The sequence below is a fragment of the Bubalus kerabau genome, chromosome 14, assembly GCF_029407905.1.
Source record: "Bubalus kerabau isolate K-KA32 ecotype Philippines breed swamp buffalo chromosome 14, PCC_UOA_SB_1v2, whole genome shotgun sequence".
NCBI lineage: Eukaryota > Metazoa > Chordata > Mammalia > Artiodactyla > Bovidae > Bubalus > Bubalus kerabau.
In genome coordinates this window covers 66,743,777-66,758,395 of record NC_073637.1, presented here as the reverse complement: position 1 = coordinate 66,758,395, position 14,619 = coordinate 66,743,777, and the positions used below count along the sequence as shown (strand labels likewise).

At 44.6% G+C, this 14,619-nt stretch overlaps 1 protein-coding gene across 7 annotated transcripts in view; it reads left to right on the top strand.

The window, feature by feature from the left end:
- Positions 1–14,619, top strand: part of VPS13B (vacuolar protein sorting 13 homolog B) — an 851,071-nt gene that overhangs the window by 805,288 nt on the left and 31,164 nt on the right. The gene's annotated exons all lie outside the window — the stretch shown is intronic.

Sequence of the window (14,619 nt, the reverse complement as noted above, 5' to 3'; positions counted from 1 at the left end):
GGAATGGGTTGCCGTGCCCTCCTCCAGAGGATCTTCCCAACCCAAGACTTTAACCTGCCTCTCTTACATCTCCTGCATTGGCATGCGGGTTCTTTACCACTAGCACTGCCTGGGAAGTACATCCCCAAAGTATACTATACAACTATTTATGAAAGGGGAACACTTGGTAAAACAAGCCCATCTTGGGTCTAAACCCAGATCAAAAATGAAGTAGAAGTGTTAATCTTCTTCATGTAAAAGGTAATCAATCCAGCTGTCCAGATTTTAAGACAATCATAATGTCAACCCTGGATTCATTACCTTATTTGAAAATTTACTAATTTTGAAATATACATATTATTCCTAGCAGTACATGAAACTTTGCAAATATAAGTACAGTTTTAAAACCCTGAACAGATCAGATGTCCTGATTTGTCCCTGTCTTACTCTAGATGTTAGTGATAATATTTTTGTTGAAAATGGCTCAGGGACCTAGCAGTCCCTTTCTGCTCTACCTAAAATTTACCATTTTTCAGTACAATTCAGTGGCAATAAATAGATTGACAATGTTGTAAAACCATAGCCCCTGTCCATTTCCAGAAATGTTTCATCATCCTGAACAGATACTATAAACCTGTAACTCCTCAATCCCCCTTCTCCCCAGCCCACGGTAACCTCTTCTCTGCTTTCTCAGTCTACCTACTGCAGGCATCTCACGTAAGGAGAAACGTACAACACTCATCCTTTTGCATTTGGCCTATTTCCTTTAGCATGATATCTTCAAGATTCACCCATGTGGTAGCATGTGTCAGAACATCTTTCCTTTTTTATGGCTGAATAATACTGTGCTGTACTTTTTTAAAAGTCCCTTCACATCTGTTAATTCATTTGATCTTTACAACTAGCTTATGAAGTAGGTCCTATTGTAATGGTAATAAAACACATATTAAAATTAAAAATGTGTTTACAGTAATAATAATGGTTATCATTTAATAAGCACTTACTATATGCCAGGCATTGTGCTAAGTACTTTATATTCATTCCTCTCTAACCCAAGCAACAGGCAGACAAGATCAGATCAGATCAGATCAGTCGCTCACTCGTGTCCGACTCTTTGCGACCCCATGAATCGCAGCACGCCAGGCCTCCCTGTCCATCACCAACTCCTGGAGCTTACTCAAACTCATGTCCATTGCATCGGTGATGCCATCCAACCATCTTATCCTCTATAGTCCCTTTCTCCTCCCCCCTTCAATCTTTCCTAGCATTGGGGTCTTTTCCAATGAGTTGGTTCTTTGCATCAGGTGGCCAAAGTATTGGAGCTTCAGCTTCAGCATCAGTCCTTCCAATGGATATTCAGGACTGATTTCCTGTAGGATTGACTGGTTGGATCTCCTGGCAGTCCAAGGGACTCTCAAGAGTCTTCTACAACACCACAGTTCAAAAGCATCAATTCTTGGGTGCTCAGCCTTCTTCACAGTCCAACTCTCACATCCATACATGATCACAGGAAAAACCATAGCCTTGACTAGACGAACCTTTGTTGGCAAAGGAATGTCTCTGCTTTTGAATATGCTATCTAGATTGGTCATAACTTTCCTTCCAAGGAGTAAGCTTCTTTTAATTTCATGGCTGCAATCACCATCTGCAGTGATTTTGGAGCCCAGAAAAATAAAGTCTGACACTGTTTCCACTGTTTCCCCATCTATTTCCCATGAAGTGATGGAACCAGATGCCATGATCTTCGTTTTCTGAATGTTGAGCTTTAAGCCAACTTTTTCACTCTCCACTTTCACTTTCATCAAGAGGCTTTTGAGTTCCTCTTCACTTTCTGCCGTAAGGGTGGTGTCATCTGCATATCTGAGGTTATTGATATTTCTCCCGGCAATCTTGATTCCGGCTTGTGTTTCTTCCAGTCCAGCGTTTCTCATGATGTACTCTGCATATAAGTTAAATAAACAGGGTGACAGTATACAGCCATGATGTACTCCTTTTCCTATTTGGAACCAGTCTGTTGTTCCATGTCCAGTTCTAACTGTTGCTTCCTGACCTGCATACAGATTTCTCAAGAGGCAGATCAGGTGGTCTGGTATTCCCATCTCTTTCAGAATTTTCCACAGTTTATTGTGATCCACACAGTCAAAGGCTTTGGCATAGTCAATAAAGCAGAAATCGATGCTTTTCTGGAACTCTCTTGCTTTTTCCATGATCCAGCGGATGTTGGCAATTTGATCTCTGGTTCCTCTGCCTTTTCTAAAACCAGCTTGAACATCAGGAAGTTCACGGTTCACGTATTGCTGAAGCCTGGCTTGGAGAATTTTGAGCATTACTTTACTAGCGTGTGAGATGAGTGCAATTGTGCAGTAGTTTGAGCATTCTTTGGCATTGCCTTTCTTTGGGATTGGAATGAAAACTGACCTTTTCCAGTCCTGTGGCCACTGCTGAGTTTTCCAAATTTGCTGGCATATTGAGTGCAGCACTTTCACAGCATCATCTTTCAGGATTTGGAATAGCTCAACTGGAATTCCATCACCTCCACTAGCTTTGTTCGTAGTGATGCTTTCTAAGGCCCACTTGACTTCACATTCGAGGATGTCTGGCTCTAGGTCAGTGATCACACCATCGTGATTATCTGGGTCGTGAAGATCTTTTTTGTACAGTTCTTCTGTGTAGTCTTGCCATCTCTTCTTAATATCTTCTGCTTCTGTTAGGTCCATACCATTTCTGTCCTTTATCGAGCTCATCTTTGCATGAAATGTTCCTTTGGTATCTCTGATTTTCTTGAAGAGATCTGTAGTCTTTCCCATTCTGTTGTTTTCCTCTATTTCTTTGCATTGATCGCTGAAGAAGGCTTTCTTATCTCTTCTTGCTATTCTTTGGAACTCTGCATTCAAGATAGGGACTGTCATTTCCATGTTACAGAAGTGAAAACTTGAGATCTCCAAAGAAACACGGTCTAATTCCCACATGTTACGAGGGAAGGGATGAGGATTTTATCCAGACCTACCTGACTCCAGGGCATGTGCTCTGAACTGCTGTGCTCTGAATGCTACTTCCTTACCTGAAATTCCTTAACTCCCCTACTTCCCCAGTCCTGCTGGCACATTTTTCTCATCTCTCAAGAGGTTCTCTCCCTATACCCCTGTGAAGTCCCTACCCATCCCAGGACCCTCTACATACTCATAACATTTTTAACATTTAATCTCATTTACTTCTGTAAATGATTTCCTACCAAGTCAAGATTCCTGGCAGTCAGACCCCTGCCTTATTCATGCACAGCCTATGGCAGAATGCCTGCGAACACAGTGAGATCTGAAGACATATCAAATGAATAAATGAATGAAAGAGAAGATGAGGCTACCAAGAGAGGTCTTGTAAAGGAGAAGAAGAGGGTGCCAGGCCTGACTTTGGAAACTCTGCTGTGTGAGTGTGATGCAGCAGCAGACTGAGAAGGAGCTGGAGAGTGGCAGGAGGAGGAGCTGGGCGGGGCAGAAACAGGAAAGCCCCTGAGAGAGAGAGAGTTTGCAGGATGGAAGATGGTGGGCAGAGGGCAGGCGAGATCACATTGGAAGTTACAAGTCCAGAGGGAGTGCAAGGACAGGGGAGAAGTGGTTTTTTTTTTTTTCAAGAAGCAAATGAGACCCCTGGAGAGGAAGCTTTTTATATGCTGCAGGAGAGGAGTCAGTGGAGGAGATGTGAGAACATGCGCAAGGAATTGCCAGAGAGACAAGTGCAAAACACAGGGAGTATAATTCTCCTTGAACAGGAGGGCCACACCCTCTTCTCTGATGGTAGGAAAGAGGTGGGGATGGGCACAAGGGTAGATAGAGATCTCTGGAGGGCTGGGGGTGGGAAATGGAGTGAAGTGATACCCAGTGGCCCTGAGTTGATCAGGGAACGTAGAGCACAACATCTGCTGAGAGAGAGAGGGAAAAGGGCTGGGGCCTGGGGAGAGCGTAGCTGTGGAAACAGTGAAGGACATGGCCGTGGGCAGGTGCAGGAGGGGCCCCGCTCGCCCGGGAGACCCGCACTTGTGGTGCCCAAACTGCGGAGGGGTGTGATGTCCACCCCGCGGCGCTCATGTGGTGAACGGGGAAAACCGCAGGGTGGCACGACCTCTGGAGACATTCCCGGTCTCCGTCCTTTACAGAATAAGCATCACCAGCTTCTCAAAGCCCCCTGAACTGCCCTGCATCCGTGTGAAGGTGTCTGAAGCCTTGCTTATGTGTCTCTAGGGAGTGCTTTACAATAGGCAATCTGCCTGCCAAACCGTATTTTGGGAGTTCCCGTTCACTCTAAATTTCCTCAAACCTTTGTAGTCGGGGATACTTCAAAGCTGAGAGGAGGTACTCTTTCCAACACCTGTATCACCCCCGGTCCGAGGACCCAGCAGAATCTCGTGTTCCCATTAATCTTGGAGGAGCTGTGAGCCATATGTCCCTCAGACCATTGCTCACTTCCTATTCTGGAGGAAGATTCGTTTCAGACCTTTGCTGACGTCTCCCTGGGAACACACCAGGGCGTATAAATCACTGGGGGCGGCGGGGGTGGGGGGGGTGGTGCGTGGGGAGCCGTGTCCTCTGATGAAAGGAAGCAGCCCTTCTGTAGGAGGAAGCTTGTCTTCCAGGAGCCTTGCCTCAGCCCTGGGTGTCGGGCTCATGATGTGGATTTCAAAGCTGACCTAACAAAAGCAGAATTAAAGCCCCCAAAGTCTCCATTATGCCCCGGGGAAGAAAACTCCTCTAGCTTTTGTCCATGACAGAGATGCCCCCTCGGTGCCTCCCCGGTTTTGTAAATCAGACCACATCTTGTATAATTTTGAGGTGGAATATGAGAGGAAATGTGCAGAGAATAACTTTATAGTTACACAAAGAAGTGTTCTTTGGATCAAGAGTTACTGAGAAGACCTAAGAATTCTGACGGGTGTGGGTTTTCTGGGGCTGTGTCCCTGGCTCACACCTGGGTGAGGCCCCAGGAGAGAAGCCCCGCAGTGACAGCCGGGGCTCTTATCCATAATGACAGTGCGGGGAGCCTGACAACGGTGGGGGATAAGTAAAGTGTTAGTCACTCACCGACTCTCTTGTGACCCCCATGGACTGTAGCCCGCCAGGCTCCTCTGTCCGTGGACTTCTTTAGGCAAGAATACTGGAATGCGTAGCCATTCCCTTCTCCAGGGGATCTTCTTGACCCAGGGATCGAACCTGGGTCCCCTGCATTGCAGTCAGATTCTTTACTCTCTCAGCCACTATGTTGATCATTTTAAGTCATAATTTTGATCCTGTGAAGGAAATACTTTAGAATCCTGTCATAGTGTATGGGCCTTCAATTGCTGACAGTCCAAAACCTTATTTCTGTCAGAGCTAGGCAACATTCTTTTGAAAAATTCAAGACAGATAAGGTATACAGAAAACACAGTATTTACCGTTTAACTAATGTAAACACAGTGAAGTAGGCTTCCATCGTTCAATCAACAAATACTGAGTTTCTAATATGTGACACTCATTATATTATAACCTGGAGCTGGGATTACATAAAATACAGTGAACAAAAATGGAACATGGCCCTTTCCCTCAAGGAGATTTCCTGTGGAGAAGGTAGATGATAAGCAATCCCAGGTCAGTTTTGAAGGAGAGGCGGGTACAGGTGTGCTGTGATACAGTGGACGATTAATAGTTTGAGAGGCTGTGTCCCTGCATATGAGCCCTGACATCTTAACCCTAAAGCGGAACAGGCAATAAGTAGACAAGAGAATGGAAAACTTTCTTAGCAGACCAAGCAGGTTCAAAGTTTTAGTGCTCAGAGAGGGAGCTCAGAAGAATCACTTCCAGCGATCTAAATGCCAATGTGGCCAGAGGAGGGAAGGGGGGCCAGGGAGGAGGCTAGTGAGGCGGTTCAAGGCCCAATCTGGCAGGATCCTGTAGCTCCAACAAGGACTTGGGTTCTTAAGAACCGCAGGAAGTGATTGAATTGTCTATGAAAAGCAGTTTCTGAGCCAAAGAACAGCAGTTTAAACCCCAAAAGCCTGGTTAAAATGATCCCTTTGCAGGTGAATTCTACAAAGATCCAGTAAATTCTCATGATCTTTGAGTCTTAACAGAAGTGTTTAGTGGGGCCAGCATCATTGCCGTTTTCTTCTCCGATAAACTCTGGACCTTTACAAAGTGCTGTCCCCTCCAGTCTTTAGTCTTCCATCCATTTATCCAGCAAACTCTTACTGAGGACCTATCTAGGGCCAAACCCTGTTCTCTGAATGTGTTTAATTCCCACGTTCAAGGCACCTGGGTAACTAAATTAATGCAGTCAAGTGTAGTAAATCCTAAGATAGAGCCTTTGATCACTGCAAAAGCTCTAAGGTAGTTGGGGCAGTAATTTTGATGTTTATGTTACTGATGAGAGGATTCAGGCTTAAAGAGTAATCTACTAGGTGGTTTATAATTAAGCAGCATCAGGCTGGAACCTGGGTCTGCTCACATGTGGCCTAGTCATTTTTGCTCTACCAAACTAGGGTCACTGTCTGTCCTTTGGAGTCCAGCCCTGGCTACAAACATTGCCACCTGAAAGTCAGTGAAAACACAGGCGGGAAGAGGTTTTCTAATTCCACTTTAACCTAGAGCAAGAGTCCATTCTGTGGCATCCCACCCTAGAAAACTACCCATGTCATTGTTGGTCAGTCGCTCAGTCATGTCCGACTCTTTGTGACCCCATGGACTGCAGCACGCCCAGCTTCTCTGTCCTTCACCATCTCTTGGAGTTTGCTCAAATTCATGTCCACTGAGTCGATGATGCCATCCAACCACTTCATCCTCCAACCATCTCATCTTGTCCTCTTCTCCTGCCTTCAGTCTTTCCCAGCATCAGGGTCTTTTCCCAAAGAGTCAGCTCTGTGCATCAGGTAACCAAAGTATTAGAGCTTCAGCTTCAGCATCAGTTGTTCCAGTGAATATTCAGAGTTGATTTCACAGTCATGGCTTATTCCAGCAGTGATTATGAGAAAGTCTTGGCTTGTATCAGGCTGCACTCTGTGTCTCTGTAGCATCCATTCACCCACCCTTGTTTAACCCCCTGAGGCATCACAGAGTATTTACTTCCCTTTTAATACAGCAACACTGCAATTATTTGAAGGCAGCTTCAGCATCTTTTCTAACTGTTCCCTTATCCAGGCCAAATATTTCTGGTTCCTTGAATCATTCCTTCAGTAAATGTGATTTCCAGACCCATCACCACAGTTACCCTGGTCTGAACACACTAGTGTGTTATGTTCCTTTTTAAAAATCTGGCAGCCAGAATTACACATACTATTCCAAATGTGGTCTAACCAGCTATTACCTCCCTGTGCTTCCATTAATAAAGTAGAAGATTGAGTTAGCTTTTTATTAATGAGTTCAGACTGTTTGTTATTATTGAACTTGTGGTCAACCACATCCTCCAGGTCTTTATCATATGACTTGCTGTACAGTTGACTTTTTGAACCCAGTGACAGGACTTTACATTTATCCCCAATAAATTAAATCTTGTTGCTATTGGCCTAGTCCACTTGTTGAAATCACTTTTAAAAAATTGTGATGCTGTCATCCACCCTATTAAGTATCCCTAGTAGCTTTAGGTCATCCATAGATGTGGTGAACCTGCATTCTATGTGTTCATTCAAGTCATTAATATGTTGAACGGGACAAGTCCAAGGTCTACGTGCTGTGGTGAATCACGAGACACTTCCCTAATGCGTGGGTTCAGTCAGCCAGTAACACTCCAGACTGTACTGTCATCTCGCCCATATTTCTTCAGTAAGAAAATGCATCTATAAAAGCACTTTTAAACTGTACTGTATAAGTATTTCTTATCTTGCTTACAAGAATATCATGAGACACTTTGGTAAATGCCCTGATGAGCCAGGACTCAAATGTGTGATCAGCCCATTTGGTGCCGATCAGACAGGGGGTAATGCTGAGCACTAATGCTCAAAGAGCATGTGATCATCTTCAGAGACTTCATTAGCCTCCAGCCCCAACTTTTTACATAGAGAAGTAGTTGTCGATGCAAGGGACTATCTGACTTATAAAATGTGTGAGGCAGATGTTTTGGCTTCTTCCTTACTTCCGTCACCTTCCCCATCCCCCCTGCATTATCAGGGCCAGAAGAGATTTCAGCAGATTGGCATCCACTTCTGACATCTGCCAAGTATCCTAGTCAGGAGTCTTCTGTGTGTTTATAGTTGTTCTAGTTGAGTCACCATTTCTTCCAAAGATACTTGGTAGAAGGGATATCTCTAAAGTATTTTTTAGTAATAGAGAAAGAAATCAAACCAGTCAATCTTAAAGGAAATCAACCCTGAATACTCATTAGAAGGACTGATGCTGAAGCTGAAGCTCCAATACTTTGACCACCTGGTGCAAAGTGCCGACCCACTGGAAAAGACCCTGATGCTGAGAAAGATTGAAAGCAAAAAGAGAGGAGGACAACAGAGGATGAGATGGTTGGGTAGCATTACTTACTCAGTGGACATGAACTTGGGCAAACTCCGGGAGATAGTGAGGGATGGGGAGGCCTGGTATGCTGGCAGCCCATGGGGTCACAAAGAGTTGGACACAACTTAGCAACTGAAAAATAACAACAACATACAGAGGGAAGACGTCGTCAGTCAGGTCAGTCACTCAGTCGTGTCCGACTCTGCGACCTCATGGACTGCAGCACGCCAGGCCTCCCTGTCCATCACCAACTCCTGGAGCTTACTCAAACTCATGTCCATTGCATCGGTGATGCCATCCAACCATCTTATCCTCTATAGTCCCTTTCTCCTCCCCCCTTCAATCTTTCCTAGCATCGGGGTCTTTTCCAATGAGTCAGTTCTTCGCATCAGGTGGCCAAAGTATTGGAGCTTCAGCTTCAGCATCAGTCCTTCCAATGGATATTCAGGACTGATTTCCTGTAGGATTGACTGGTTGGATCTCCTTGCGGTACAAGGGACTCTCAAGATTCTTCTCCAACACCACAGTTCAAAAGCATCAATTCTTCAGCACTCAGTTTTCTTTATAGTCCAACTCTCACATCCACACATGACTACTAGAAAAACCATAGCTTTGACTAGACAGACCTTTTAGGACTAGACTTACACCCAGAATATCTGTTATTTCCTTCTTCTCCTCCTCCAGTCTTTCCTACCTTGATTATCTTGGAAATTCTTCCCCCTTCTTTTCCTCTCTCAGAGAGCTAATTTGTCTCTAAGCTTTAGCTCCCATCATCCAGTCACTCCCAAATATTTTATCTCTGGCCATGTCATCCCTCCCAAGCTCCAACTGTGTTCCTAGCTACCCACCAGACATCTCTGCCCGAAAGACCTACAGACACATCAAACTGCCGTCATCATCTGAAACCAGAGCACTCATTTTCTGTTCCCTCATACCAGCTTCTCCTGGAGTCTCTGCTTTAATTAATATCACCCCCATTTTTTCAGTGTTAAAACCTTCAGTAACATTGATATGAACGCGTATTGAATGCCTGCTTCCTGTCAAGCATTCTACACAAATACTGTCATTAGTCTGCACAGGTAGATGGTATGCAAAACTCAGAGAGGTTTACTTGCACAGAGCATGTGGGCCTGGGATTCCATCCCAGGACTGTCTGACTTCCAAGCCCGTCTTTTCCTGCAGCACCCCAGTACTGTCCCTCACTTCCCCCACAAGTTCTGGCAGAAATTCCTAAGAAGGATCTCTATATCTTCCCCTTCTTTTTGTGACCAGGGTCTGCTTCAAGTCTTTTATTCATCATCCCTCTGTCAGATTTTAGCAACAGCCCCTTAAAGAGTCTCTCCATTGTCAAGCTTCCTACCCTGAAACCTGCCTCTACAACTGCCACCACAGTGGTGAGTAAAACAGAGTCCAGCCAGAAAAGTCTCTCCAGGCCACTTGGCTGCTAAAGACAAATCACTGCCTGCAACCAGGTAGACCACATCTCACTCCTTATTCCCTCTGCAGGTTAGTGTTCAATCCCATAGCATGGGTGGAACTCTCTTCTTCCCTTTCAAGTCTTGAATTCTTCTATTCCAGGGTTTTCCTTCTTATGATACTCTTTTACAAACTATTTGATCTGGGTGGTGGTGGTTTAGTTGCTAAGTCATGTCCCACTCTTGTGACCCCATGGACTGTAGCCTGCCAGGCTCCTCTGTCCATGGAATTCTCCAGGCAAGAATACGGGAGTGGGTTGCCATTTCCTTCTCCAGCGGATCTTCCCAACCCAGGAATCGAACCTGGATCTCTTACATTGCAGGCAGAGTCTTTACCAACTGAGCTACAAGGAATCCTTTTATTAATTTTAGTTTAAGTTTAATTTCATAAAATTAGTAAAATTTGTATTTATTTCTTCTCAAAATAGAGGGTGAAATGTCTTACGAATTTTTGCCAAAGGTCAGCAGAACAAATACAATGCCTGATTTATCACATCTTCAGAGCAGTTCGTGCTAAGACATCCCCCAATCTGCCATAGACGAGCCAGAGACCCAGGAGAGCCATGGTGTAGATTCCAGTCCAAGGGCAGGAAAAGATGCAATGAAATGTCCCAGCTCTAGCACTTAGGCAGGAAAGGGGGGCAAGTTCCTTCTTCCTCCACCGTTTGTTCTATTCAGACCCTCAGTGGACTGGACGATGCCCACCCACACTCGGGAATGCAGTCTGCAGAGTCCACTGAGTCAAATGCTAATCTTATCTGGAAACACCCTCACTGACACATCCAGAAATAATGTTTTCATCTGGGTACCCAGTGGTCAATCAAGCTGACACCAAGTTGACCATCCAAAAAGAAGTGAACATGTGAGGTGGGGCAAAATGAATCAGGTGAAAGAAAGAGGATTGAAGAGGGATGACGTCCAGCAAGTGTACCATGATGGGGACTGGAGCCCAGTGACAGAGGGAATTAGTACAAATCAGAGGAGGAGGTACTTAAGGACTTTTAATAACAGGAGTGCCTGTTATTGAACCAAACTGAAGTGCTGGGATGCCGTGTAACTCCCCCTTGACTATCCCGAGTTTATTGCACATTGTCAGGAGAAGAAAAGAGAGAGAGAATGGGAGAGAAAGAACAGGAGACAGACTTCCAAGAATGCTTTCAGTTATTTCCCAGGTGTCACCTTATAACCTAATTACTCAGTAAAGTAAAAATTAAAATGTTTGTTGGATATAAATATAGTCAGATATAGATACAATGGTCATCTGAGTTAAATTCACCCATTCCAGTCCTAAATTTTAGTTTGCTGATTCCTAAAATGTTGATGTTCACTCTTGCCACCTCCTGTTTGACCACTTCCAATTTGCCTTGATTCATGGATCCAGGTTCCTATGCAATATTGCTCTTTATAGCATCAGACCTTGCTTCCCGTCACCAGTCACATCCACCACTGGGTGTTATTTTTGCTTTGGCTCTGTCTCTTCATCCTTTCTGGAGTTATTTCTCCACTGATCTCTAGTAGCAATAAATATAGTAAATAAATTTAATATTTATAAAAGTAACTGAATATATAAAAAGCACAGGTTATATTACACCGTTCCTTATTTGTAATTATAGGAAAAGATAATGTACTAAGTGGGCAGCAGACCTAGGCCTCAGTGGTTTTCTTACACCCACACCATGTAAGAGAAAGTCATACTGATCTAGGTGTGCTAACAGAGACAAGAGTGACAGAACACAGACCATTCCGCAAATGTTGTGTGGTTAAAGCAGCAATTCACTATATGTTGCCTATAACCTTCCACGCACACCCCCACACTACCAATGTGAGGTGAAGAAAGTAAAAAATAACTAAATCACAGCACTGAACAGGACTCACTAGCTTCTTCTGCAATAATAACTAAATTTTTAAAATCCCCTTTGCCATCAATCACTTAATTCATTCTCCACCGCTACCCCACCTCCATCCTAAAGGAAATCAGTCCTGAATATGCATTGGAAGGACTGTTGCTGAAGCTGAAACCCCAATACTTTGGCCACCTCATGTGAAGACCTGACTCACTAGAAAAGACCCTGATGCTGGGAAAGCTTGAGGGCAGGAGGAGAAGGGGCCGACAGAGGATAAGATGGTTGGAAGGCATCACCGACTCAATGGACATGAGTTTGGGTAAACTCCGGGAGTTGGTGATGGGAAGGGAGGCCTGGCGTGCTGTAGTCCATGGGGTTGCAAAGAGTCGGACACGACTGAGCAACTGAACTGAACTGAACCCCACCTCCAACCTCTGCCCAGAATAACTCTCCTCCCCAGGTTGCTAACCAGTCTTCATACCCCAGTGGAAATCCAGTATTTCTCAATGATGCTTTCTTAGTGTGTATATAGCTCCTTTTCATCTGGAGACCTATAAGCTCACTGGCTCCCCTCACCCTGCCAAATTGTAGGACAGAGAATAATAAGAACTCCTCCAGATTGGAAAGAGGAAGAATGAGACACGTGCACATGCTCTCACCCATAACAGTTCTGAAATTGTTTTAAGCACATATTTTGGGGGTTTTAATCTCGGAAGCAAGGAATAATCTGTAAGTTATGTCTCTGCTAATGGAAGAGCTCTTTTACCATCATCCTTCTCGTCCCTGGGTCCATGCTCAGAGACCCTCCTTGGCTACATCTGAAGTTGTATCGAGTCTCGAATAATCAATCACAGGCTCTTTTAGTCTAGGTTCGTGAGTTTATTCAGTTCAGTTCAGTCGCTCAGTTGTGTCCAACTCTGTGACCCCATGAATCTCAGCACGCCAGGCCTCCCTGTCCATCACCAACTCCCAGAGTTCACTCAGACTCATGTCCATCTAGTCAGTGATGCCATCCAGCCGTCTCATCCTCTGTCGTCCCCTTCTCCTCCTGCCCCCAATCCCTCCCAGCATCAGAGTCTTTTCCAATGAGTCAACTCTTCGCATGAGGTGGCCAAAGTACTGGAGTTTCAGCTTTAGCATCATTCCTTCCAAAGAAATCCCAGGGCTGATCTCCTTCAGAATGGACTGGTTGGATCTCCTGGCAGTCCAAGGGACTCGAAAGAGTCTTCTCCAACACCGCAGTTCAAAAGCATCAATTCTTCGGCGCTCAGCTTTCTTCACAGTCCAACTCTCACATCCATACATGACCACTGGAAAAACCATAGCCTTGACTAGACTTACCTTTGTTGGCAAAGTAATGTCTCTGCTTTTCAGTATGCTATCTAGGTTGGTCATAACTTTTCTTCCAAGGAGTAAGCGTCTTTTAATTTCATGGCTGCAGTCACTATCTGCAGTGATTTTGGAGCCCAAAAAAATAAAGTCTGACACTGTTTCCACTCTTTCCCCATCTATTTCCCATGAAGTGATGGGACCAGATGCCATGATCTTAGTTTTCTGAATGTTGAGCTTTAAGCCAACTTTTTCACTCTCCTCTTTCACTTTCATCAAGAGGCTTTTTAGTTCCTCTAGGCAGTAGTAATTTCTCAGAAACTCAGTGGACTTCTCATCTGTTTGATTCCAGAGAATCCCATGTGCTAATAATCACATCCTTGGTCCTTTTAATGACATATTTCTGTACTATTCTGCTTCCTTACCTCCCTCTGGATTTAAGGGAGCTTCTGTGGCAATGGTAAACAGTCGTTCTAAAATTTTTTCTGAGTAACTTTAACAATTAAAAATTTCAACAGTGAGTTCTGATGCCTATGCGTAGCCTTAAGTCTAAGTATTAGTCTGCCTTCATGTTCAAAGATTAAATTTTATCTCTTACTATTTGGGGTTTAAAAGCATTACTGCCTTTGCGAAGCTCTGAATTTCTGGAATCTCTTTATTCTCTTCAATTTATCTTTGCAAACCAGCCAGCTCTTTCCTGAGCTCATCTCGTCTTCACAGTGCATTGCCAGGTGCAGTCAGCAGCAGCCAACACACACTGCTAATGTTTTGTTTTCAAACCTCATCTTCTAGAGCTACAAATCTGTTAGGTTTATAATCTGCTTCCCAAGTAATCTTAGACAACAGTTTCACTCAGTGTCTTGCCACTCACAACATAAATTCCCATTTTTGTAGCTTTCAATATCAATTTCCACTGCTACCGTTAAGCCAAAATTCCCTGGTGGCTCAGCGGTAAAGAATCCACCTGCAGTGCAGGAGACTCGGGTGGCTCAGGTTCGACCCCTGGATTGAGAAGATTCCCTGGAAGAGGGGATGGCAACCACGCCAATATTCTTGCCTGGAGAATTCCATGGAGAGAGGAGCCTGGCAGGCTACAGTCCCTATCACAAAGAGTCAGACACAGCTAAAGTGACTGAACACGTACACAGCATTAAGCAGACTCCTGTTTTAGGTTTTTGCTGGAACCCTACTTGAATTACTGATATCTCCCTCCATTAGTTTAGGTTACATTATGCTGTCTACCACAGTCCTAGCATTGACTTTTTGCTTATGCTGTATCCCAATGTTTGTCATCAAGGGCTTTGTCCTCATGGTCAGTCAGGGACCCAGGTTGACAGAGGCTTCATTATCTTCTGTCTGCCCCATTGTAACAACCAGCCCAAAGCCTGAAGGCTTGAAACAGTACTGATCTGGAGGGTTTGGTTGGGTGGTGTTTTTGCAGGATGCGCCCATGTAGCTGCATTTGAGTGGAGGGTTGGCAGGGGAGGAGTTCATCCAGGAAGCCTGGGTAGCTCTCTTACCACGTGGTCT